The sequence below is a fragment of the Triturus cristatus genome, chromosome 1_2, assembly GCF_964204655.1.
Source record: "Triturus cristatus chromosome 1_2, aTriCri1.1, whole genome shotgun sequence".
Taxonomy (NCBI): domain Eukaryota; kingdom Metazoa; phylum Chordata; class Amphibia; order Caudata; family Salamandridae; genus Triturus; species Triturus cristatus.
Window position 1 is genome coordinate 213,095,431 of NC_140580.1, and position 27,527 is coordinate 213,122,957.

Below are 27,527 nucleotides of genomic sequence, written 5' to 3' on the forward strand. Positions count from 1 at the left end.
CAAAGCAACATATATCATGCAATATTCTAATTTTCTACTATCAATATGCGTACATGTGTTAGTTTACAATTAGTTTAGCCATGCAAAATGCCATTCCCACTTGTAATTCTTTTGTTAATATGATTGATAAGTCTTTCACTGCAAACCATTAATAAAGTTACTATTAGTTAATTATTCAGATTAATATAAACATGCAGAATGGGGGGAGTATACAAAATTTAGTACTACCCGCTCCAGCAATCCCCCCTTTGGTGATTATATCACCACACCAACCAAACATTTTGTATCCCTTTTACGGAATTTTAAATAGATTTCTTGTTTCATTCATATTTCAGTTTCCCCTGTTTCCTCTCTTTTTGCTGTTTTATACATACTTTCCTTGATCTCCTCTAGTTCTATTTCTTCAAATTCTCTTTCTTGTTTCTTATCCCTTCTCCTTAAGTTTTCTCTTTTTATTCTTTTCTGGTTTTTATCTTTTCTACGACAAATACATCCTAGTCTAATTATTAATACTAAGAAAATCACCCATGTTAATGGAAATAATATCTTACCTATAAATGTACTACCTAATTTTACTACAAAGTCTTTAATAGCTGATATTTTATTACCAATCTTCTCCCAGACACCTTCAACCTCCAGTGGTACAATTTTGTCATGCAATTCTGTAATATTCTTAATATAAATTTTCAAATCTCTACTTTCGTCAGGAATGTAAGTACAACAATGTTGAACTTTCAGCATTCCACAGACTCCACCCTCTTTTGCCAATGAAACATCAAGGGCAAGTCGATTTTGCATTACCATAGCATGCATGGCAACCATTTCAGTATTTACCAATAAGAATCCTCCAGCGGTGCATGTTGACAAGCGATCTACTACTGTTGAAAGTCTTCTAATTTTGTTTGCATTCAGAGATATTCCCACTGCGGGTATCAGTGCTCCAAAAATGTCACCCACAATTTCAGTCCAAGATTCTCTCTTTCTACGTGCTAAATAACTACCTAAACTATGTACACCATCTTCTCCTCTATCCATGTGAAAAATCTTTGGAAAAACCAGGCCAACATAACATGTGCCATACCAATGGTCTGGCAAACAATAATATGCCCTGTTCCCACAAATGAAATACAGTCCTGGTAAGACTGGATCTCTTCCACCTTTAAATCCCCATCCTCCCATGATTCGGTATGTATCATGGCACTCACTATTCCCTAGAAAATAATTGTCATACGCCGTTTGATTCCTTCTTATACACAATTTCCCTTTCTGAGGCCAATCTAAAGCCATAGTTGGACTTGTTTTCCCTTTCAAGTGTTTCTCCATTTCTACATCCCAAACTGTTTTCTCAACTTTCCCTTCTGAAGCCTTTCTTTGCATTTTCAATCTCCTTTCTTCAACCATATCTATAAATGTTTTCTCCTCGTTCTTTAAACTGCAAGTCATGTTATTTGTAAATATATATTCTAATGTTAGTTCTTTAGTCTCTAGAAAAAATTCGCCTAATACCTTCGCAGGTTTTACCTTGTTTAGTTTGTTAATTGTCGGTACTTGTGAAAATATAGTAACTACATATGAAAAATAATACTCTAATTTACCTGTTTGATAAAATAAACTAGCTATTACACTACATGTTATTCCATATGTTACTGGAAGGTGATGATAAGTCACTCCTTCAGATACAGATGCAGGTAATTGCATACATAGGTAGCAATCCCTTATGTCCATTGTTTTTACATATTCATACAATAATTTTGAAAATACATTGTTAGAAAAATCTGTTATAGACCTATCTTTATGTAAATAGTTTCTATCTATTCTAGTCAGAACTACCTTTTGAATCTTCCCTATGTTAGTTATGTTATCACTATGTCCTTCTAATGTATCTATCGTAACTTTAAATGAAATTAGTAGAGCGAGAATACTCCAAAGAAGCATTAATAATCCTGTACAAGAACAACACATTTTGCACCATCTTCTAAAGAAGGTACATCTACTTTTGCTACTTTCTATGTTTGCCATCTTAGCTACGTGTCTTTTGACTTAGCCTCTTCTACTTCACAACTAGTTTCTAACCCAAGGCTCTAAGCACCTACGCGGTTCTACCAGTTTTTGTCTTTTTCAGTATTTTATTGTCTTTCCATCAGTAATATTCTTGTCTCATTCAGTTTGGCATCTCATCATCTTTCACGTTCCCTTCGTTTTCAGCATACAGGTTATCCTGAACATCCGCTTCTTTTCCAATATCGGACAAGATAACTCTCAGGATTTCCAATTCTTCGTCTTCCTCAACCACTTCCGGTACAACCACCTCTGGATTTCCTTGGCTATTCACCTCTTCTTTTACTTCAGACAGAGCCACATATGTCCATTCTGGTGATTTATACTTCTGGTTAGGTTTCCTTGTTCTTTTGCTTTCTTTAACCACTGTTGTTTCTTCTCCTTTCGATATCTCCTGACTCGTCACTTCATTCACCTGTTCAGCCCTTGGCGAATTTACACGTGTCAGTCGATATCTCAGTCTTTTTATTTTATTCGGCCACACCTCGTCCTTTGCCGCTCTTTTAAATTTACTCCCTTTCTCATTCTTTTCAGTTCTCCAAGCTCTCTTTCTCTGAACTCGGCATTCTGGTATTTCATCTTCGCTTTCCTCTGACTCTGTTTCGACTTGCTTTTTACTCTCAACAGTTTCTTTTTCCACCACTTCTTTTGTTTTCCTACTTCTGTCCCTCCTCGGATCTCCGACACGCAATCTTCCTGCTGACTACTTGTCCCTGCTTCTAAGTGGATGTTGGAGTTCCCTACACCTCCTCGGGGGTCTTCCGCAATAATCTTTCCCTCTCTCTCTGTATCTGGCACCTGTCCATCTAAAGGTGTTGTTTCAGGTGGAATTTCTCTCAATCTTTCATCTGGCACTTCCTTCTCATGAATTTCTTTTATTGTCTCTCCACTGTCCTTTTCTCTGTTCTTCCCTTGTTCTTCCTTGGAAGAGTGTGCTCTTTGTTCTGTCTCTGAGTCTGAACTGGTATCAGAATTCTGTAACCTTCTCCTCAGGGAGTTACTTCTGGGGACCAAAGTTAAACTCAGCTCTGTTTCCCCCCTTTCAGGGTTTTCTTTGTCTTTGTCTTTCGGCTCTCCGTCATCCGACTCAGTACTGGATTCTGATTCGTCAAAATACTCCTTCTCTTTGCTGTCGACTGGATTTGGAATTCTCAAAGTGTGACTTGCATGGATCCAGTTTTTTAATCCAGCACACTTCACAGCTGTTGTTGAGGTCAAGATGACTTGTCTTGGTTTTCCCCACCTGGGAACCAAACAATTTCTTCTTCTGTGGACTTTTATCCTTACCCAGTCCCCTGGGCTTAGATCATGAGCTGGCTTCTTTTCAAGAGTGGTGGCATCCGCTCCAACCTGATGAAACACAGAATGAACTGTGTCAGCCAGGCTTTTACAATATTCCAACACCATGTCATCAGTTATTGTCATCAGCTTGTTGACTGGTATAAACACATGGCGCATGGCACGTCCCATGATGATTTCATGCGGACTCAAACCAGTAGTTCTGTCTGGAATTGATCTAATAGGCATGAGTACCAGAGGCAAGACATCGGGCCATTTCATACCTGTGGCTAAACACATTTTCCCTATTCTGTTTTTGATAGTAGCATTCATTTACATACTACACCAGAAGCCTCTGGTCGATAGGCACAATGCAGTTTTTGTCGTACATTCAATGCTTCACAAATCAGTTTTATGATCTCATTATGAAAATGTTCTCCTCTGTCTGATTCAATTGTTACTGGGAACCCAAATCTAGGGATAAATTCCCTCAAAAGTAATTTTACCACTGTCATTCCATCATTTCTTCTTGTTGGGAACGCCTCTACCCACCTGGAAAATAGACATACCATTACCAAGACATACCTCAACCTGTTACAAGGAGGCATCTCAATGAAATCCACTTGCATTCTGGTAAAAGGCCCTCCTTCTCGACCTATTGTTCCTAGACTCACTACTGTCTTTCTTCCTGGATTGTATTGCTGACAAATTAGACATCTCTGACAAAGACTTTCTGCTACAAGTCTGAATTTTGCATTATACCAGGTCTGCTTAAAAGACCTAATCATGGCGTCTCTCCCTATATGTCCCTGCTCATGATACATCCGTGCCATAGCAGACATCATGCTATCAGGCATAACTGGTCTTCCATCTCGATAGAACCACACATGATCTTTCTCTCTTGGTGCACATCCTGCTTTTACCCACTGTTTTATTTCTTCCTCTCCTGCTTCTTCCTGCAATTGCCTTACCTCTTCCCATGTTCCCACAGTGTTAGTAAACATTGGTAAACAAGAAATCAATTCCTTTTCCTTTGCCCGATTGATTGAATTCTGATTTCGTACACAATATTGCGCCATATCGTTTGCGAATTTATTACCAGTGGCAATGTAATCACCACTGCGACTATGGGCAGCACATTTTACCACAGCCAATTGCCTAGGCAGCTGTATCGCCTCAAGCAACTTTCCAACCACTTCAGCATTCTTAATGGGAGTTCCACTTGAGGTTAGGAAACCTCTCTGCAGCCATATTTGGCCAAAGTCGTGGACTACCCCGTAGCCGTACTGGCTATCAGTTATCACAGTCACTCTCACACTTTTCCCAATCTTACATGCTCTGGTCAGGGCAACAAGTTCAGCTACTTGGGCCGATCTTACTCCTTTCAAATAGGATGCTTCCATCACTGCTGCAACTGTACATACTGCATATGCTGCACTCAGCACTCCATCATCTGTCCTCAAACAAGATCCATCAACAAACATGACATAATCACTTTCTGGCAAGGGTTCATCTTTTATGTCAGGTCTTGGTTTTGTACAGAAATCAAGTAAATCCAAACAGTCATGATCTGCTTCATCTCTTACTACCACATTCTCTGCATCTGGCAATAGCGTTGAAGGATTCACATTCACACATCTCACAAGACTCACATTTGTTGCACCCAATATGACCTTTTCATACTTAGTCAGTCGGCTGTGTGTCATATACTGAGTACGACTCCTTGTTAAAAGGATCGCCACATCATGAGGTACAAACACTTTCACAGGATATCCCATCACAATTCCCTCACTCTGTTCCAAACTTCGACATGTAACAGCTACTGCTTTCAAACACCTAGGAAGGGCTACAGCTACTGGGTCCAACATTGCTGAAAAATATGCAATTGGTTTCCTCAGTTTTCCATGCTTCTGTACTAGAACAGAGAGTGCACATCCATTTCTCTCACTGCAATACAACTCGAACTCCTTGTCATAGTCAAGCATACCTAATGCAGGTGCTTCACACAATCCTTCTCTCAATCTTTTGAATGCTGCCAACTCCTCTTTGTTCAAATCAATTGGATCTCTCACATCACTTCTTGTCAATCGTACCAAAGGTTTTGCAAGCAATGAAAAATTGCTTATCCACTGACGACAATATCCAACCATTCCCAGAAACATTCTCACTTCTCTTTGGGTCATTGGTGGACTCATTCTTTTTATGATCCCGATTCTTTCTATGGTTATTTTCCTGTGTCCTTTCTCAATGCTATGTCCCAAATATTGTACTTCCTTCTTACAAAACTGTAATTTCGATGGTGACACTTTTAATCCTCCATCTGCCAAATGATTCAGCAATGCTACTGTATCTACCTCACAAGCTTCACGAGTTTTCGATGCCACAAGCAGGTCATCGATATATTGGACTAGTACAGAGTTTTCAGGCATTTCTAGACTTTCCAAAGACTTCTTCAATAGCTGATTAAATATTGAGGGGCTTTCTGTATACCCTGTGGAATTCGGCACCACGCTAAAATACGCTCACTGAAACGAAATGCAAAAATTTGCTGACTGTCATGATGCAATGAGATGGAAAAGAACGCATGGCACAGATCAATCACTGTATACCATTCTGCGTCATGAGGGATCTGATATAAAATCACAGATGGATTCGGTACAATGGAACAACATGGTACAACAATTTTGTTTATCTTTCTCAGATCTTGCACTATCCTGAACTTCCCACTACGCTTTTTCAGTCCCATTATTTGTGAATTACATGGGCGACTCATTATTTCTCTCAAAATTCCTTGTTTTATCATTTTCTCAATCACAGGAGTAACAATTATTTCAGGTGTCAATTTATATTGTGGGACATTTGGGTAACTCACTCCTTCTTTTACAGTTATTTTTACTGGATCTACATTTCTCATCAATCCTACATCTTCTCCAGTGAAATCCCAAACTTCTGCTTTAACAGATTGTTTTAATTCTTTTGGTAATTCATCAGGGATAAATACAGCATAGGTTCCTGTAACCTCTTTCTCTCTGTTTGCCATTGTCATTTTATACAGCACATCATCATCTGGTGTTTCAAAGGCTATTCCATCTGGAGTACAAAATATGGTGCAGTTCATCTTGCACAATAAACCTCTACCTAACAAGTTCACAGGACTAGTGTCGCACACGACGAACCGGTGCATTTCAGAAAATTTCCCTATACTAACTTTCACTGGTTCTGTAAGGTAACTTTTAATCTGTCTGTTGGATACACCAACTACTTGGATCGTTTCATCCGAGAGAGGAAGACTCTTGACATCAACTTGATCGATAGCACCAGTATCAACTAGGAAAGTAATATTTTCATTATTACCTTTTCCATCTACAAATGGGCCTGTCTGGTCTATCTCTAGAGTTGCGCCAAGTACGCACTCTTCTTCCTCCCTTCGGCACCATCAATAACCCTCTTCTGAATCGCTTTCATCGCGTTGCAGCCAGTACTGCGAAGCAGCGCTAGCGCGTTGCTGCTTATTTACCTGTTCTTCGTTCTAGAATCCATTCTCTTTACTATACTTCTGGCAATTTTTGTTCTGTGGAAAAGGTGGTTTTGGCACCTGATTCTGTTGTGTTACAACCTGCTGTTGTCGTTGCTGTTGACCACTCACCTCATTCTGCACCTGTGGATTCAATGATGCATTTTCATCGTTAGTACTTGGAGGAAATTTACACTCGGATTTCCAATGCCCTATCCTACCGCAATTATGACACGGAAATTGCATTTTAGCTTTCTCGATATACCCTTTATTTTTCGCAGGATTAAATTTTTGTCTTGTCCCAGCTTGTTGCGCTAATTGAGCTTCCTGTCTCTCTGCTACCTTTACTTGTGCCCACATAGCCTTTTCTTTCAGTTTTCGCTGTTTTGCTTCAATTTCATCACTGAAATATTTAGCATGTCTCAATACTTCATCTATTTTCGTATTTTGCCAATCTACAGTATGCTGTTTTATCATTTCACTAATTTCTGGACGAAGACCATATACAAATCCTTGTCACTTAGATTTTCATCTCCACTGAATTGTTTAAAGGCTAAAATTAACGTCTCATAATAGGCATGTACTGACTCTTTGCTTTTCTGATGTGTTCTGTCAATTTTTACCCAATCTGTCTCTTTAAGGGGTAACTTGTTTTTCAAAAATGCCATAACCTGTTCATATTTCTACGTTACCTCGGGGTCTGGAGCTCCTGTTTTTGGATCCCTTGGGTATTCCTGTGTCGGTCAATCTATTACGATTTTGCACTCTGTCCATAGATCTGCTGGTTCTATTATGTCTAACAGGCTATTCAGATCAATCCACAATACTTTGGATAATTTTACAAATCTGTCCACCTGTCTATACCACTCGACGGGTTTTTCACGCAGTCGAGGGAAGTCATTCGTAAATGACAAAATATCCTGTCTAGTCCATGGGACATGTACATATCCTCCTCCTGGAATCTCTCTCATAGGGCATTCTGTCACAACCTTCTCTTTTTCTATAACAGGGTAAGCTGAAAACGCTTTGTCTGAAACTTCATCTCGTTGACGATACCATCTGCTTTTCCATTTGTCCACATCTCCCCATTTTCTCAACAAAATAATTATCTCTTTAATCTGACCTATTTGTCCTGTGGTATTCATGTTTTCAATGTCTTTTTCAGTGAAATCTACTCGATAGGGTTTCTGTTGCGCTTTTACCTTTTCAATATCAATACCCATTTCATTTGCCACTTCTTCTAATCTTTCATAAAGACTTTTTGCTCTCCATGTTTCGCTTTTACACAGAAATAACAACTCCTCATCTTGGTAAGTCTTTAACTTTTCTGTCGGGATAGTTTCTACTATTAATTCTTCCAGTACCATTCGTAGTTTGGCCACATCAATTGACTGGGATTCTTTGTCTTTCTTTTGCAAGCTTCTCAACCATTCTCTCAGTTCCTCTGTAGATGGTCCTACTGACTTCTCTACATTTCCTTGTCAAAAAATCTTTTTGTGTTTCTGACATTGACTCTACTATTGTCATACGCTTTTCTGCACAGTTCTGACGTAAAAACCGGTTATTTCAAAAATTCGGTTCAATCATACTCATTGTCTGTCTCCATGGATTCTCACTCTGACTCATTCTTGGTTGTTCAGCCAGTTTAGTACTTTTATAAGGGACCGTCAAACAATGTTTGCTATCTTTCTGTTTATCGAAAATAGGCATTACTGGACCTATCGTTACTGGAACAGTTACCGCTTCTAGATTCTTAGTCAATTCTCTTATTTTCTCGGTTAATTCTAGGGTCGTTTTCGCTAGTTCTGCTGAATTTTCATCATTTACCTTACCTCCATACTTCTTCTCTACCTCTCTAATGGAATTGTTTCTTCCCATATCTTGAAACTCTCGTTCCGATTTTATGATTCGTACTGTTTCTTTCATTGGGGCACTTGGGGTCAATATTTCTGGTTCTGGTCGATATGGAGGTGGATTCTTATAAAAATTATCATCAAGAACATCATCCTCTGATTCATTCACTCCATACCCTCTCGATTCCACATTATGCCTCTTTTCTAAACAATTTCTTCCTTCATTCTCTCCTGCAGTTCTTACGGGAAACAAACCCTCAGTCATACTCGCATTCCGCCACCTTCTCATTCGATCATCATGCGTCCGTATGATCTGCCAAACAGGTACCTATATCCTCTACCATTTCTCTGTCTTTCTCGGTCCTGCATCTCATCTTCCCACTCCGTCAATGCCTCAAATTGTGTCGGTCTAGGTCTTGGTTCTAAATTCATAATTTCCTCTCTCAAATTTCTCAAAACAGCCAAATTAAACGAACCATGTTCTGGAAAAGCCAACACTCCGTCCTTTTCGGTATATTTCACCCAATTATCTAACCAAATGCAAGTGTGATATCCGTATTTTGCAACCATAAAGGATGCAGGGGTTTTCGGTGGAGGAAGTAACTGTCCTTCCCTAGTTACAATCGGTTTGTCCTTCTTAAACCACTTTTTAATTCTACCAAACCAAGACTTTTTCTCCTTTTCTGGCTGATCGTAATACATTTTCCTGTCTTCCGTGTATCACTAGTTTCTCCTTACAACTGTACCGCTATTCTGTCCAATCGTAGCGCGACTCACACTAACGCACCAATCCGAAGCGTTTATGTCACTCTTACAATTCTCCAATCCCAGCGCGACTCTCACTAATGCACCAATAGGGAGCATCTACGTCACCCTGTATTTCTCCACTCCTAGCGCGGCGCACACTAACGCACCAATCCGGAGCGTTTTATGTTTCTGACCGACTGTCCAATCCCAGCGCGGTCGTTCTGACGTCAGCAGCCGCTGCCGCAGCTCCTGCTCCTGTCTACCCCTCCTTCACAAAATCCGCTTGGTAAGTTTTTGTTTCAATTTTACAATTCAGTTAGTAACAACATAAAAACACCACCATTGTCCGCTTCGCTAACCAAGGAATAGCAATAGACCTTTCTCACGAGAATTCCGTCTTTCCCGAGAGCAGCGCTTACCTCTGCCCTACTACGGAATCGTTACTTCCGTTGATAAAGTAGCACATCCCTATACCTTACCCTTCTAACAAGCATTAGCTAACCGTTTCTCCAGAATTAAGACACATAGTTGGAGACCCAATGCTCCTGAGAAATAAAACTAGAGTTTCACAATTAACCCGAATGCCTTAACATTCACGCACTTTCATACAAGAAAATGTAGTACATTCACACAGAATCCTGTCTTTCCCGAGAACAGCGAACAGTCTGTCCTACTACAGAATTATGACACACGTTAACAAAGCAGCGCTTCCCTCTACTTTGTCCTTCTAGCAAGCTCAGAGAATACCTATTACCTTTCCAGTGATAAGCGTTATCGGAATGCCAGTTGGATTCCTGGTAACTAAGACCAAAATTTCACAGGTAACCTTTGCTCTCATACACACTTCTCTCACACAGAAAATGTCTCTAATGGCAACACACGACGATGTCACCGAATCGAACCCAGACAATGCGTCGTGCAACTTCAATCGTTACACGTTTTCCCTGTGTACCTACAGGACAACAACAATTCCGTCTTTCCCGAGAGCAGCGCTTACCTCTGCTCTACTACGGAACCGTTACAAACTTCCGACTTCCTACATCCCAGCAGCCGTGCAAACAACATGAAAATCGACGCGACTCAACATAGAGTGTTAGTACATAAACCAATATCAATAACCAATAATCAATAAGCTATTAATAAGCAATAATCACCAAACCAAAACAATAAACACCATCATACTGCTACCAGAAAAAACTGTTGCAGCGTGGAACATCAAATTCCCCCTTCGTCACAGACCAATTACCTCAACAGCAAATTCATTCAAATACATTCATTGGTGGGGCCCCCTAGAGGAATAGCTTCCAAACGCTGACATGAAAGGAATATCTTCACCTCACTCTAAATACGTTGACTCCAATCCTAAAATATTCCCCTCATAAGGTAATGAATCATTTAGTTGTTTTATAGGTTTATAAAACACAATCATTTATCTATACTTTACACACTAAACTAAATTCTCTTCTTTAAATAACCGACACAACACATTTGTCAATTAATCAAATATTCTTTATCTAAGAAATATTTCAAAATCGTTAGAAATCATCATCAGCATTGCAGAACATCATATTAACCTAATCTGGCTAAAAGTCGTCCTCTAAATCAGTCAGGTCGAGGAAAAAAATCTCTATCTCATCAAAGTTAGGCCGCAATTCAGTCTCTCAAAGATTCAGGATAACAGCTGTCCAGCAGTGTCACCGTCCTCTCCGTCAGCATAACGTCAGGAAATCGAGTTCGTCAAAGAAGAGCGTGAATATTTAGTTCAATTCCCTACCTACTTTTATAATGAAAATAATGTCAAAAAGTATCAAGATTGGGGTTTTAGAAAGTTCTGATTGGTCGACTTGGGGTCGAGGGGTAAAGTTCTCATAGAGTCTGCATAGTGAAGTCATCGCACTTGCTGGTTCCGGATTTTAAATTGTCTATTGTCTTGTCGTTGGCGTAGTTCCCGGAGTAACCTTGACTAGGGCTTCAACTCCTAGGGTCAGGACCAGGCCACTGCTGCTGGCGGTGACGCCTGCGCACTTCACCCAGAACCTCGTGTTGTCAGGAGCAGTCACGTTCAACGTCTCGTTCAGCCATTTTGACTAGGCCGAAATGGACAACTTAAGCAAAAGAAACACAAAAACGTAATTAAAACATAGAAATGGCTAATAAAATGTTAATCCCTCGCTAAAACCCTTATGTGTGAGCAATTATCTACCAGAAAGCAACAGTCAAAGCGTTTATACTCACTTAATAAAGCACAATTTACAATCACATCACCAAAGCAACATATATCATGCAATATTCTAATTTTCTACTATCAATATGCGTACATGTGTAAGTTTACAATTAGTTTAGCCATGCAAAATTCCATTCCCACGTGTAATTCTTTTGTTAATATGACTGATAAGTCTTTCACTGCAAACCATTAATAAAGTTACTATTAGTTAATTATTCAGATTAATATAAACATGCAGAATGGGGGGGTATACAATTTTTTGTACTACCCGCTCCAGCACTTTATGTGATCAATTAGTATTCAATTGCTTTAATAAGAAGATTCAAGAGCATATTTTAACATGCAAAAATCCATCACTGGATGAAGTCATGGATATAGCTAGGAGTATTGAACGTTCTGTTGTCTAATCTAAAATTCTAACTGAATCTTCCACTACAATTTCTTCAGATATTTCAAAAATACCACAAATAGCTGCTGTGACTAATATTTGTGATTCTGATGTCAATTTTATTTCACATAAGAATATACCGAGGAAAACAAGTGATAAGAGGGTTGGAGGAGCATGTTATAGGTATGGTTCAAGGTTTCATATGGGCAATTATCCCAATTGTCCTGCTCAAGGGAAAAGATGCAACAATTGCAAGAAAATTGGGCATTTTTACACTGTATGTAATTCTAACAAAACAAAAGTTAAAATTAGTCAACTTGATGTGGAAAACGGCATTATTTCAGAAGCAATTAGTAATGTTTCATTATCTGTCGAGGTTAATGCTTTAGGTGATTCTGAAAAAAGGTGCAAAGGTCCGATTTGTGAAGTACAAATTGGTGTAATTAACCTTGGCATTATGGCCGATTCTGGGTCTCCCATCACAATCCTAGTGGAAAACACATTAAAAAAGTAATCAAAAGGATCACACATGTATGAAGGGTAAGCCCTTTTCTTGTGGATTCCCACAACTTTTGCCCAATCAAAACATGCACACCTGGCTCTCAACATGTGAGTGGAGCCAAAGCCCTTCTCTAGTGATGCTCACATAATTTTTTGTGCTGTCGAGCCAGACTATAAAAAGGTACTATATATATCAACATACTTTGTAAGACACAGATGTTATTATGACTTGCAAGGCACACATTGTATAGATTGTTTACCTCTGATCTGGTGGCCACAATGCACTGAATGGCTAACAACTAACCTTGGGGACAGTTCCACAAGTGTCACCTGCGAGGCATTGTAGAAAGCAGATAATAGAGGTGGACTATTACCTAATTCCTATTCGTCCCTTTTGCAATGTACCATGTTTTTGGTATTGATAGCAATTGTTTTTTAAAGTTACAAGATTGCAACTCTTGAACTTGGTGAAATTGATGTAGAGATGGAGTGTTGCTGACCTTTGAAGGCCTTCATCTCACTTTTCCAGTCATTTGCAAGGATTCACAGAAATAATTATGCATATTATTAACTATTGATGAGGCAGGGTTTGTGTGAGTACTTGCAAACAACTCCCTTGTATGTGCCAAATAGAAACATCAACGAGAATAGAAATCGTATGGAAGTGAAGGAAGGTTTTCAGGGCAGTAGTTAATCCAGTTCAGGCCCACATGAAGCATTTTATTTGAAGATTCGTCCAAGAAGGATGACACCATACAAAAGAGGGTTAGGTAAAAGGTCAAAGGTATGCTTGCACTTTCAATATTATATTAGAACCAGGGTTATTCACCTTTTCAAAATGCTGTAATAAATATCGATTTAACTTTGAAATTAAATAAATTTAAAATGTTGAGAATACACACAAAGATTATTCTGCTTTCTGACGACTGGAATGGCGACCTGCCTTGAATCTCCATGTTTATTTCGCTAGTATTTAGCACGTTTTCTCTCCCCCCCTCTCTTATATGCTGAAGAAGTTATTGCTCGTCCAAAGTTGTCTAGACTCATCGTTATATATTCTCCTGATATCCAGACTTTTTTTTAGCAGAGCTCCAATCACAGACCTAAGGCCCAGAGGGTGGTAAGGTAGGCATCATTTGATGGCACTTGCACAGAGACTGTGGTTGCCGTAACGGCTTCAGGAACGTCAGGGTTCTGACAACATGCATGCCGCTGCCATTCCATTTACTGATTTTTAAATAGACCAGACGCTCACGCCTCTTTCTAGCGGAGCCGGTGCCAGCTGAAAGCTCGTATCTGCTTCAGAACAATCATCTAACGCGGACTCTCTGGTGAGAGAGAGAGACAACGAGGGGGAGATAGGTAGAGATTTCAATGTTCTCGTCGCATATGCCACCCTGGAATGTTGTGTCCTTTGCCCCATGAATTTTCCCAGGTCGAATATGTTTCACTCTGCAGTATTAGTATTAGAGACAAGATGTGGTGCTTCTACCTTGATAACAGCCATAATTTGACTCTGCAAGGTTGGTTGGAATCCGAAGTGATCATCCTTTCAATATTCTAATGAGCTACTCCCACAAACATAGGTGACTCCACAGTGGGCAGCAGTCCTAGTGGTTTCAAGTATGACAAAGGAAGAGGTCCACCCCCTCCCCTTTGTTAAATTCAGTCTGGTTAGGGCAGTACTGAGGGGGATATTCTCAAGAACGTGTGATATTCACCGCAAAATTAGCTCAACGGAACTTTGCATATCGCAGTCTATCGTGGGAAAACAACGCCGTGTTCACGTAGTATTCTCAACCAGGCAGCACCATGCGATAGTCCTATGATAACGCGTCAAATGACCGCGTTAAAATCAATGCGACGCCGCAAGAATGTGAAACACAAACGCAAAAAAAGTTGCGATGAGGCCAATATTAAAACAAAAATCAGCGATAACCAGCAACAGGCCTGCAATTCCCACGTGTCATGCGGGAAAATGCTTGAAAATAAGACTAAAGGAGCACTCCTATTTTTTATTACTACTAGTTGTTTATAAACATCAAAAAACCAGGCATGCTACAGGGGCTAGCACACTGTCCAGATGGGCCATAAACCATATAATTCAAGATTCAAGTTTTTCAACCTGGCCTCTGTGCACTGTTGCCTTTACAAACAATTGTGTAATTTTCAATTTAACTTTAAACACTTATACTGTTATCCACCAACATGTGAAATTGACAATGACCAAACAATAAATTGTTCCAACATCAATGAATTTCATTGTAACATATACATGTTTAATTTGTTAGAATCACAAATCAGTTTCTTTTGTGTATTTTCATGCTTTGCATCACAAAGTTAATGTTTCAAGAGGACCGCCCAATGCATTTCAGGCCCCATCGGCCCTTCTTCAGGGGCGTAGTCTGTGGACAAAATAAACATATTCTCATGTAAAACAGAACCCAAGTGTGGGTGAGCAGTCTAATAAATGTATGAATGAAAAAACTATCATATCATCAGATAAAGATTTCCAAAATCAACCCATACGAATGAAACAAGAATGTAGAAAAAGAATGTGAAGAAAAATGAACAGAGACCCATGAGTGGACTGAAAGCAAAATGGGTAATAAGAAAGTGCCAAATGACTAGCTGACAATCCAAACTAATACACACAACTGCGGTTAAGCAGAAACCATTCCAACCACAGTGCACCAAATCAGGATACCGATGAAAATGTGCCAATTGACAAATGAAACGACAAAGTAAAAAAAAAACGAGCAAAAAGATGTCAGACGAACCTCGAACGCCTCCAAGTAAGTAACGCAATGTGTACCAATCTGTAAAAAAATACACATTTGAGTCCTCAAATGATACATCCTCTCAATAATATGATAAACAGACAATGAACATGGTGAACCATGCGGTGTTAAAAAACCGGACTGACCTTGTTAAAAGCTTGTAGCCATGGAATGCGGCTTCCCCGTATAACTGGCCTTATATGAACACAGTGTTCCAATCTGTAAAATCAAATGCGTGCAGGTATTTAGACCATGTATAAGACCTACGATAACGGCACGAGGCGGAAACCACACGCTGGTCAACTAACCTTAATTTAAACTTCAGGCCGAGGAACACGACTTCCCTGTCTGTCCGGCTTGCTCCGACTTAACGGCTGGAAAACGCGACGCATGCTCACAAAACGATGATGGGATAGATCGCAAAAAGATGACGGACTACAAATCTCTCCACAACTGCTTTAAGCGCCATATCTAAATGGTGGAAAAGCGTGCTTACTCAATATTACACGAAAAAATGACGGACTACGAACCACTCTTCTACTACATTGAGCGCCATGTTTGTACGATGAAACAAAGCGTGCTTGTTCAAATATTGAACTAGTATAACAGAAATCACACAAGAACCCTAATTACAACCTGAAGGCACCATACCCGAGTGCGTGGTGGTGCTCCTGTGACGACAGATCCACAAACTAAAAAGGTAGTGCTCATGTGAATTTAAATCCGCAAAGTGGAAAAGAATACCAAGGAAAAGAAAAAAATGAGAAACATAGCACAAATAAAATTTCTAAAATACACATCACATACATATGAATTACATGATGCTTCTGATAACTGGGAATATATACATAAAAAATAATAATAAAGAATAAACATGAGTACCTATAATGGTGGCCACAGTCATCAGTGTGGAGACGGTGCAAGGAGTCGGGAGTTCGGACACTGCTCGACATGACCTGACACAACATCAACAGGGTGAGTAACGAACAGGGGCTTGGGGGACGGGGGTGACGGGCACAATGGCACACATGCACAAAGACGTATAGCACACCGCACACCCACAATGACATTGGGTCATGTCCCTGATCCCCGTGGCACACTGCAGCACACATACAAACATCAAGTAGGCCCCCGTACACCATCTGCCAAAAGGGGTCCCACCCCACACATCACCAATTCCACAACACACACATGTGTGAAACAGCAAAGATGCATATTTGTGAGACACACTGACAATGCAAGTGACACTACATGATGAGCAGCATAGCTGGAGTACAATCACCATGACATTGTGCATGCCACAAGACTGAGGTGGCTGAGTGTGGACCACATCCATAAAGGAGCTGGTCACACTCTAACACATCACCGTGCACAAACAACCACTGACGTCAACAATACATCTGCAGACAAACAATGCACAAGAGTACAAAAACCGTCCAAGAGCACAAATGACCCAAGTCACCAACATCACAGCACCTTAAAAGCACACTTCCTCCAAGGGATAAGGGGCAGCAAAATCACAGCTGCAGGGGCGACTCTCCCACAATGCAGCACACACACATAGCAATGACAGCACATCCACATGGACAACAATGTGGTACACAGTGCAACACTTACACTGCAGGACAGAGGACACAACTGGGTCCGCTTGTGCGTAGAAAATGGCTAATCACATCTGACATAGCAGGAAACTGTGAGATGAAAATGTATGTGTACAACCTCACCTACGTCGTGTAGACCAAATGTCTACTGTCCGGCATCAAATAATCCGCTCCTCCCAAACAGTCACAATGTACATTGTCATGCAGTCTGTATGTAAACTTGAACAATGCGTCAACATACATGCCAACACAATGTCAACAAGCATCTCCCCTTCACATTGCAGAGGGACAAACAACACCTCCAGCAGAGCAGACCAGACAACTCTACAGTGATGCTGAAGAGGACCTCCACACTTTCAACACCGATGCCCTCCAACAGTTCATGGACATCTTAAGCAATCGACCTCCAGGAGCAGGGCAGCCCAGCTGCACCGAGGATACCCCACCCCCTGCACAGACCACACAGCTGGATGCACCCACAACAACGGCTGGCTCTCAGCAGCCCACTGAAGCACACATCGCATTCCAAGGCCAGGTGTCAGACTGCCAGAAGGGGGTGGCCGAACAGGTGCGGGTGGGGTTCTACCTCATGGAAGCCTAACTAGATCACATAGGTGGTTTTCTAAGTCCCATCAGGGGCCCCCTACACTCCCCAACGGAGACCCACACTGCGACAGAGACACATGCCTTTGCACATTTCCAGTACTGAACCACACCCAGAGCCACGGGATAATCATCCACACCCCCACGCTGGACTGGCGTACGGCGGCCCAGTTCACTCCTCTTACATTTTGAGTGAGGGACGACAAAGCTACATGTGCAAAGTCTCACCCGCTGCCTGTGGTGACATGGCTGCGTCTGCTGTACATGGCACGATGTAATGTTGTAGGGCCAGTGGCCCTAATGCATACATCATGAGCACACAGACACACTCAGATAGTTAGTTGAACTGGCTACGGGCACGTGCGCTCGACACCTTTTTTGCCAGGGTCATGTGTACAGTGATGCCTGTGCTGGATGTGTGTGGGGTGAGTGTAAGCCAGCCCTCATGGAGTCGTTGGTGCTGGCAAAAACTTGATTACTGATCACAATTAAAGCGGAAACAGTAAACACCAGCATAACAGAAACAACTGTGAAGCATCATGGTGGTAGCTGGAGAAAGTACAGTGTTCACCCAATATGCAACCAGAATGGTCCATGAGTTGTGGTGCACTGAGTTAGTGGCACCTGAAGAGCTGAGCAGGGTATCAAGCACCCACGACAGGTGTGAGCAACTCTGATAGTCTGGCAGTAAGACACTTCCGACTCTGGCACCTGTTGTTCGGAGTTGGTCCTGGCGGCACTGGCGTGTGCATCCTGCGGTGATGCGATGTCCAGGCAGATCAGGACTCGATTTGATTTTGTTGGCGGCGGCTCGAATGAAGTACGCGGTAAAAGGAGAGAGGACTTTGAGCTCGATTTTCCAGTAATAGAAGAGTGATGTCACCAGAAATAACCAGTCACTGAGGGGAATATGTGGTAGAAGGAGACAGAAGGAAGAGCATTATTTCGCAAAGAAAAAAGATAGTGATGTTGCTGGTAAAGAATCGCTAATAGCAGAGAAAGAAAACACACGCATCTTAAAGTGCAAGGTAAAAAAAGAATAAAATATAAAAGAATATATCTTCAAAGAGAAGCCCCCTAGAATTTCAGTTGGTACTACGAATCTCCGCTTTTCATTCAGTTGAATTTCGAATTTACACATTCAACTGCCCTAGTCCTGAAGAGGCCTAAAATTATTACGGCTGAAACGCGTCGACATATAATTGGAAGACACTCAGATGAATTAAAATATGATTATATATATACAAAGAATACTCTATGAATATATCGTTGAATAGACAAACCTTTGAGTTTCTCTAAAAGAGTGATCTTCATCATTAAGGAATGCTGTTATGACAAAGTATTGAAAGCATCCAGATCAACTAATAGGGCAATGAGATATTATGTAAAATGTAAATATGAAATATAAATATGTGTATATATATATGTAGAATTTGTTATATATATTACAAAAAATAAAATAGCAATGATTGTTTCTGACAAAGTGTAGATATTTTTGTGCTGGTCTCCCCCTTTTTTGACATAGGATTTAAAACATTTAGATTTATCTATAAAAATAACGATGCACTGCGGCCGGTACAGGCACACCGCCATGGGACGATGACTTGCGGTGCACTGAGGTAAGGCCACGCGAGCTGAGCAGCTCCTCGTCGATGTGGAAGGTGAATGTAGCAGAGGGTTGCAGGGGACAGTGGAAGGTGTCCTCCAGGGCATGATGCAGAGGGCATAAGCCCGCCGGAAGCGGCAAATGAAGGAGTGGAATGCTACAGCCTAGTTTTTGCCACAAAATCAGTATCACCGACATGATGATGAAGCCAATTCCCAGTCCATAGACTCAGTTGCCACCAAAGTTCAACCAGAAAGTGTCCATGGATGTCGGGGAACAGACTTAGTGGCACCGGAGTTGAAAGGGGATGCAGTCTGCGATGAGGCCAGTACAATAATATAAAATCTGCCATAAATAAATCAAGACTGAGTTCATAATGTGTGACCTACTCGACCGCAGTGAAGGCCCGAGGCAGCGGTCAGCAGGGGCCCACAGCCACGTGTCGTTGGCTTGCGATGCACAGAGTTAGTGACACCAGAGCACTTGTTGGCAGTGTTCGATCACCTCCGTAACGATGATCCTTTTTTTCTCCAGACCCAAGTGCGTCTTCCTCTTACACCTCTCCTTGCGTGTAATGATATGAACTCTGCCATTGAGAAATCAAGACTCAGTTCCAAATGTGTGACCTACTTGACTGTAGTGTAGGCCGGATGCAGCGGTAGAGTACGTCAACGAGAAAGGAATACAGCGGCCCGTGTCGCGGAGGCCATGATGGTATGAGGAGGCTACCAAGATCGCGGGCCTTGGGCTTGGAGCTTGCGCCGACACATGGTGGGCCCTCTTTGACACACGCCAGTGTCGGCAAGTGAGCAGTGAGGCCTGGCTGTGCAGGGGCAGGCAAGACGGGTTCAGGAATCAGCAGCCCAGGGTGCAGCAGGTGCACAGGATCACAGGCAACACTGCTCATGGGGACGGCCTCGTGGCGGGTGGGAGGCACCGCCCTGGCAGACACGTTGGGCATTCTGGAAGAGAACCACACCCAGAGCTACGTGCTTTTTATTCACACTCCTACACTGGCCTGACGTACGCCGGGCCAGCCCACTCCACACATGCGTACAGGGGGGACGTCACAAGTTACATTTCCGCGATCTTCCCCACTGGCTGGGGTGTCACGGTTGTGTCCACTGTCCACTACACTCCAAACACCAGCAGTGCATGTAGACATGGATATGTCTGTGGTCTGCATACTGCAGTCTGTCCAGCACATCTCCGCCACACTTGGCATTGTGTATATTCTCATTCATGGGTCACTTGCCTCCTTCGCACATGCCTGGTTCCCACCTCTCCCCACATTCTACTATTGTGTGGCTGAGGTGCCATGCCGTTGATAGCTCATGTACATGGCTATCCCAGGTTGCCACAGTAAGTTGTGCTGTCGTGTCTGGTGGGTGGGCATTTTGTTTGGCATGTTGTATGTGATTTTGTAACGTGTGCATTGCTAGTGTTGTGAGTTGCATGATTGTGGAGCTGAGGTGTGTGATGTGTTCATTTGGTACTTGCCAACTAACAGTGCATTCCCATAGGTGCCATCCTGGAAGCACTGGTTGATGATGGACTGTCGGAATATGTAGGAATCATGCTCACTGCCTGGGTAGTTGGTGACGACATTGGTGAAGAGGCCCCGGTGGTCCACTATTGCCTGCACATTGATGGAATGCGTGTGCTTTCTGTTGCAGTAATTGTGTGCAGTGTCAGCAGGGGGCACAAGTAGGACATGTGTGCAGTCGATTGCCACCAACACGTGCGGGAATCCAGCTATGGCGTATAGTCCTTGCTTGGTCTCCAGCTGTTCCTGCGCATTGTGGGGGACGTATAGATACTGGGGTACCAAGCTGATGATGGCATCCAGGACAGGTGTGAGGAACTTTGATGGGGCTGGCTGTGAGACTCCTCCAACTCTGGTGGCTGTTGGTTGGAAGGTGCCAGAGGCCAACAGGTGCAGTACAGCCAGCAGCTTTGTCTGAGGTGGGATGTTGGTTGTCCGCTGTGTTGGTACCGTCAGCCTGTGGGCAATGATGGTCAGGATGCAGAGGATGGTTGTCCTTTTGAGCCTGTAGTGGGCAATGACATTGTCTGGTGTTAGGTCTGTGAGGCTGGTGCGTTTCCTGAAGGTCTGCTGTCTTTGTCTGCGCTGCCTCTGTGGTGGTCTTGGGTGGTGGCGGTGGGTGTTGTGGTCCTGTTGGGGCTCCGAGCTGCATGATCAGATGCTCCGTGGCATTTGTTGGTCTTCAGGTGTGGCTGTGGGCTGTGCTCCCTTTTCCGGTGCAGGTTGTCATCCGACTTTGCACCAGGTCAGAGAAGGTGTTAATTTCCTGCTGCTAACGCACCTCATCGCCTGTTTTGTGGTCTTATCGCCGATCTGGCTGGTCGTTGGGAATGTTGAGGTGTTGTGTTGTTACGGCTTTTTGTTCGGGAACGCCTACTCTGCATCTCATTAGCGATAGTTGCTGGGGTCATCTGTGGCGATGTTTTTTTGCGGATGCCATCGCAGGTAAACTGGTGGTATAGGCTGTTGGCACCAGCTTGTGAATGGGGCGATAAAGTTATCGCAAATTCAGCTGCGATAAAGTGCCGATAACTTGGCGATAGATCCTTGAGAATAGGCCCCTGAGTTTTTTTTCCTGCTCCATATGCATGTGTAAGTAAACAAAAATACTCCACATGCATGGGATCCCCGACTACAAGGTCATGCATGAGAGACTGTTGTTCCACCACTTTCTGTGGAGGGCTGTCCATCATCTCTGCCCCCCTATGTTGTGAACTGGATACTTTGACTCATCTCCACCACAGAAAGAGCTCTTCATCCCCAAATAATCTGCACTTATCCAATATATTCAGTTTTGTGCCTTAGGGTCTGAATACAAACACATTTCGAAGTCAGCGGAGGCCAGCTCCTTGGTCCTAAGGGGCCAGATTCACAGAACTAATCTGAGACAAAAACCAAAACTTACTACTTTTGGTATTCACAGAAGGCATTAAGCAGTAGTAAAGTTAGGATTTTGTCTTAAGTTTGATTTAAGACAAACTTAAGACAGACTTAAGAAAGACTTAAGCCAAAATCCTAACTTTACTACTAATAAATGCCTTCTGTGAATCCCAAAAGTAGTAAGTTTGGGATTTTTTCTCTGATTAGTTCTGTGAATCGGGCTCAAGATGAGGAAAAAACCCAACAATTTGTCTTTGTTCCTGATTGACACCGGCCAAGAACATTGAAGAAAGCACCACCCATGTTCTATAGTTCAACTATATACAGAGGGGCCGATTCACAGAACTAATCTGAGACATACTCCTAAACTTACTACTTTTGGTATTCACAGAAGGCATTTAGGAGTAGTAAAGTTAGGATTTTGTCTTAAATTTGACTTAAGTTTGACTTAAGTTTGAATGAAGACAGACTTAAGACAGACTTAAGACCGACTTGAGACAAACTTAAGACAAACTTAGGACAGACTTAAGACAGACTTAAGACAGACTTAAGACAGTTGGGGGAAATAATTACACAGTTTTAGGAAAGATATCTGGCGCTGGGGACCTGGTTATCAGGATCCCATTGCACTTCCAGTCAAAATCACATCAAATACCAGGCAAGAATTGGGAAGTGACCATGTCAAAAATGGCAGTTTCCTATAGCATATACATGCCACAGAAGCGTAATGGCATATGTTGAAAAGCAAATGACTAGCGGTCTTGGGGCCAAAACAATCTCAACCTATTCTCAAACTTTGAATGGGTAAGAAACATGGTTCGCTAGCGTGGAGTCAGCATCAAATGTGAGTGACAAATGGGCCCCTTTTGGTAAGCAAAACTGAGCTGCGAGATGGACCGAATGCCGTGTCAAGGAGCCCAATGATGCTCAACAGAACTCAGAAAAGGTGTTGGTTTATATAGACAGAAGGGCGATGGTCATGGAAGTCGGAATCTGCTAAGGAGTGTGCAAAAACTCACCTGCGGAATCAACTAGCCCTGAAAATGGAAGGCGCTGGAGTGTTGGGCCCATACCCAGCCATCCCTGGGGTTGAGAGCCACAGGGCTAAACTGCGAGAAGTAGGAGAGCTGCTGCAGGGCTCCTGGAGGCATGGGGCGAGAGCCCGGGTGGAGTCGCCGCAGGTGCAGATCTTGTGGTAGTTGCAAAAATTCAAATGAGAATTTTGAAGGCCAAAGTGGAGAACAGTTCAGTGAGAACAGCAGTTGAACATGGGTCAAGAGTTCCTAAGAGATGGGCGAGTGCCATTCGGAAGAGTAGGGCAATGGCCTCTATTGTCTCTGGACGATCAAAAAGGAGCCAGGTTTAGATCCCCGAACCTGGAGTGCAGTGACGGGCGCCATCACAGCGCCTAATGAGGAAACGCAAATGTTCCTGGAGAAGGCGACGGAAGCCCAGCGGAGAGATCTCTCATCTTTGTGAGGGGCGGGGGACCCTGGAATGGGTTCATCCTCAGATAGGGGCCCTTTCCTTGGAGTTCATTGCAGTTCCGGTGGCATCCAGTGAGCTCTGGCTGGTCCTTGAAATTCAAGGGAAGTAGGTGTAAATCTCAGGGCCGTACCCATTTCGGCAGCAGGTCTCCAAGGTGTACAGTTCTGGAATGTTGTAACAATGCAGGTAAGGAAAGCCGTTAAGTCAGATCTGTAACTTCGGGATAAGGATTGGCTTTAAGGGCTGGGTCGGTCGGGCTGGGGCAGGAAGAGGGGCTGGGCAAGTTCAGCTGCTGGATGAGATGCCACCCTTCAGGACACAGTGACTCTAGACACAAACAAGGCCCTTCCTGTGGATCGAGCAGCTGAGGTGTTAGCCTCTTACCAAGGCACAGGGGCGGTGTTCTGCCTCGGCTGGCAACTAGCAGCTGACTTAGAACTGGTGAGGACCAGGGAACTCCAACTGTTTAATTGAAACAAAGCATCGAGAAGGCCCGAGGCATGTGTTGACACGATGTGATTTCTGCCTAGTGTTCAGAATGTCGAAGTGAAGAAATGCAATAAAGCATGGCTAACTAGTGGGAGTAACTATAACTCTCCTAAGGTAGCCAAATGAATTGTCATATAATTAGTGATTCACATGATTGGATTAATGAGATTCCTGCTGTCCCTACCTACTATCTAGAGATAGCACAGCCAAGGGAATGGGCTTGGCAGATTCAGCGAGGAAAGAAGTCCCTGTTGAGCTTGACTGGAGTCTGGCACTGTGAAGAGACATTAAAGGTGTAGGATAAGTGGGAGGCCCTTGGGCCGCCAGTTAAACACCACTACTCTTATTGTGTAATCATTTCCCCATTGAGGAGGGTTGGCAAGTCCCGTGGGGCTCTCGCTTCTGGCTCAAGTCCGATCATACACCAAGTGTGATTCACTCTGGAGACAGTGGTAGGTGGGACGGTTGACAGGGGCAGTTCACCTGTCACACAGTAATGCAGGTGTCCTAAAGCGAGCTCAGGGAAGACAGAAAACTCCTGTGAAGCAGAAAGGCAAAAGCTTGATTGATCTTGATTTTCATTATGAATTTAGACTGTGAAAGTGGGGCCTCATGGTTCTTCTGACTTTTTGAGGTTCACAGAAGGTGGTGTTAGAAAAGTTTCCACACGGATAACTGGCATGTGGTGGCCAAGCATTCATAGCAGTGGCGCTTTTTGACCCTTCAATGTTGGCCCTTCCTGTCATTGTGAAGCAGAATTGATCAAGTGTTGAATTGTTCGTCCTCAAATACGAAACATGAGCTGGGATTAAACCGTTGAAAGAGGTTGGTTTTACCCTACTGATGTTTTGATGCAATAGGAATTTAGCTCAATAAGAGTGGAACCACAGATTCAGACATTTGGTGTATGCGCTTGGCTGAGGTGCCAATGGGGAGAAGCTACCATCTGTGGGAATATGACTGAATGCCTCTAAGTCAGATTCCACACTAAACCGTAATAATACCGCAGTGCAGTTGAGCCTTGGTTGACCTGGCATATCCGACCTCTGGGCCTGTGTGTAGGGCTGCTCCCTTGGGGACCAGAGCACGGGTGGAAGGGGGCCGCTTCCATCGTTTTTAGGGCACAGCATGCACGTGGGGCACCCGGTGCTAAATCATTCATAGATGACCTGATTCTGGGTCAGGATTTCGTAAGTAGCAGAGCAGCTACTTCACTGTTATCTATTCAAAATCATTGTCTGAGCCAAGCTTTTGTCTCCGTCCGTGGGCGCTCATGCCACCCACACCAGCGGATCCCTCTGCTTCCAGGGAATGACGGTTGGAACTGGAAGCTAGCCCGACCACGAGCCACCCAGAAAAGGGCCCTCCCCCGCCCGCCCTGCGCTGCCGGATGAAGGGACAGGGGCCACAATCCCTTGCAGGTCAGCAGGGCAACCGGATGTCTGGAGCGGAATCGACAGGCTCAGCACAAGCGTTACTGTTCTCCACTGCACCCCCATGAGAGTAGGGCCTGGCAAAGGGAAAGTGACTGATTTGGGAAACCCTCTCCCCCTCCTCTGGCAGGGAGGGAAGTCATGTAATCCCCTGGTCAGAACTTCGGTAGGGCTAGGGCTCCATTTGCTGGCCCTCTCTGTCGCAGAGCATGCAGGACAGGGTTCTGCGGTCCTAGACAGGGCCTGCTCAAGGACTCTGGCTGATCGGGCATACTTAGGCCTATTTTGCGATGGGCTGCTTTGTTGGAAACACCTGACAGTGCCCCCTCTGGTTATGGCTTCTGAGCCACAATGCGTACAGGACAGGATTCCGCAGGGAAAAAGCAGGCAGGGTCTGCAAGCCTAATGAACCAGCTGTCCCAGATCTGCAAGCCCACCAGGGCCTTGGCCTCCCTTCTCTGGCCCACCATGTTGCACAGTGCCCAAAATGAGGGGGAGAGAAGCTCTGACTGGGCACCGCGTCAGAGCTCCGACTCGCCATTAGTGGAAGCCTCACACCCTATCCTACCCTAGTCAACCAGGTCACAAACAACCCAAGATGGGGTCCCTCATGCCCGGGGAGGCTTCCTCTGCTGTGCCCAGGCAAGGGCTTGGTCATAGGGTGGGCACCCCCTGGTTCCTGGGCCCCATCCCACAGCCTAGCGCATCACAAAGGGCCAAGGATGGGGTTCTGCAAAGGCTTCCCCTGCAAAAGCCAGGTTCAGGAGCTCTGATGGGCCCATGGTTGGTGGCACCATCCCCAAGGCTCAATTGTTTGGCTTGCCACGTGGCAAAGTTCCCAGGACAGAGACCTAAGAGCACAGGGAGTGCCTCTCCACTCTACCAGCATGTAAAGGTGCCTCTGTGCCCCTGGTCAGAGCTCCATTAGGCCCCCCTCCACTGAGACCCAGCAGGATGAGCCGAAGTTTTTTTGAGGTACGCTGCAACCAGATGGCCGTCCTTCAAGACCAGCCACCTGGTCGCTTTGAGCCTTTGGGCATCTGGTTGTGTGCTGTGTGTTCCTCTGGTATGTCCAGTTGGCCGAGCCGCCCTGGAAATCCTGATGAGGACTCATTTGCTTCTTCAAGCTCAGCCAGGGCTCCAGGAGGTTGCGTGCGTTTGTGCCAATGGTTCCCTCTGTCACTCAGTGTGCATGTATTACAATAAAAGGAGTTAGCCTACCTCTGGATTATTGGAGACAGAGTACTCCGGACCCCCTTGCGGTCCAGTCCTTCTCCACCTGGTGCCTCAAAGGCCCAGGCTGGCCCGCCTGGGCCTTGTCTGGCTGCCACCCCGGTCTGACTGGCATTTCCTCCCAGCTTGTCTTCCCCTGGAGAGCAGACAGGGATGCAAAGCCGACATCCCAGTGCAGGGTGGCCTGCCTTGGAAGGGTCGGGCCAGCACCATACTCCAATCAATTGGGTATGCTTGGTTCATTTAGGGATGGACTGCTTAGCCAGCCTCTGCTGTTGTTTCAAGTAAGGAGGTTCCAGGGAGGGAGCCTGAGAAATGGCTACCACATTCAAGGAAGGCAGCAGGCTTGCAAATTACCCGATCCCAACTCAGGGAGGTAGTGACAAAAATAACAATACAGAACTCTTTTGAGGCCCTGTAATTGAAATGAGCACACTTTAAATCCTTTAATTAGTATCCAGTGGAGTGCAAGGCTGGTGCCAACGGCAGCAGTAATTCCAGCTCCAATAGCGTGTATTAAAGCTGCAGTTAAAAAGCTGGTGGTGTGCATTGAGGTGAGCTACTACCTGTGCCAGCCCTTGACTCTCTACACCCCCTTAATGCTCTGTACTACCCATCCTGGGGGTCTGAAGAACTTACTTTAAATAAATTAGATTGTTCAAAGCAGGCCGGTTGCCTGAATACTTCAGCTAGAAATAATAAATAGGACTCCAGTTCTGTTTGATTGGTTTTCTGAACTGGGGCCATGATTAAGAGGCAAGTCGGCGGGGATTTCTATTGTGCCACTAGAGATGAAATTCTTGGA

At 43.8% G+C, this 27,527-nt stretch overlaps 1 pseudogene; it reads left to right on the forward strand.

Moving 5' to 3' along the window:
* Positions 1 to 23,740: 23,740 nt before the first annotated feature.
* LOC146867064 (28S ribosomal RNA) lies at positions 23,741 to 25,308 on the forward strand (annotated as a pseudogene).
* Positions 25,309 to 27,527: the final 2,219 nt, after the last annotated feature.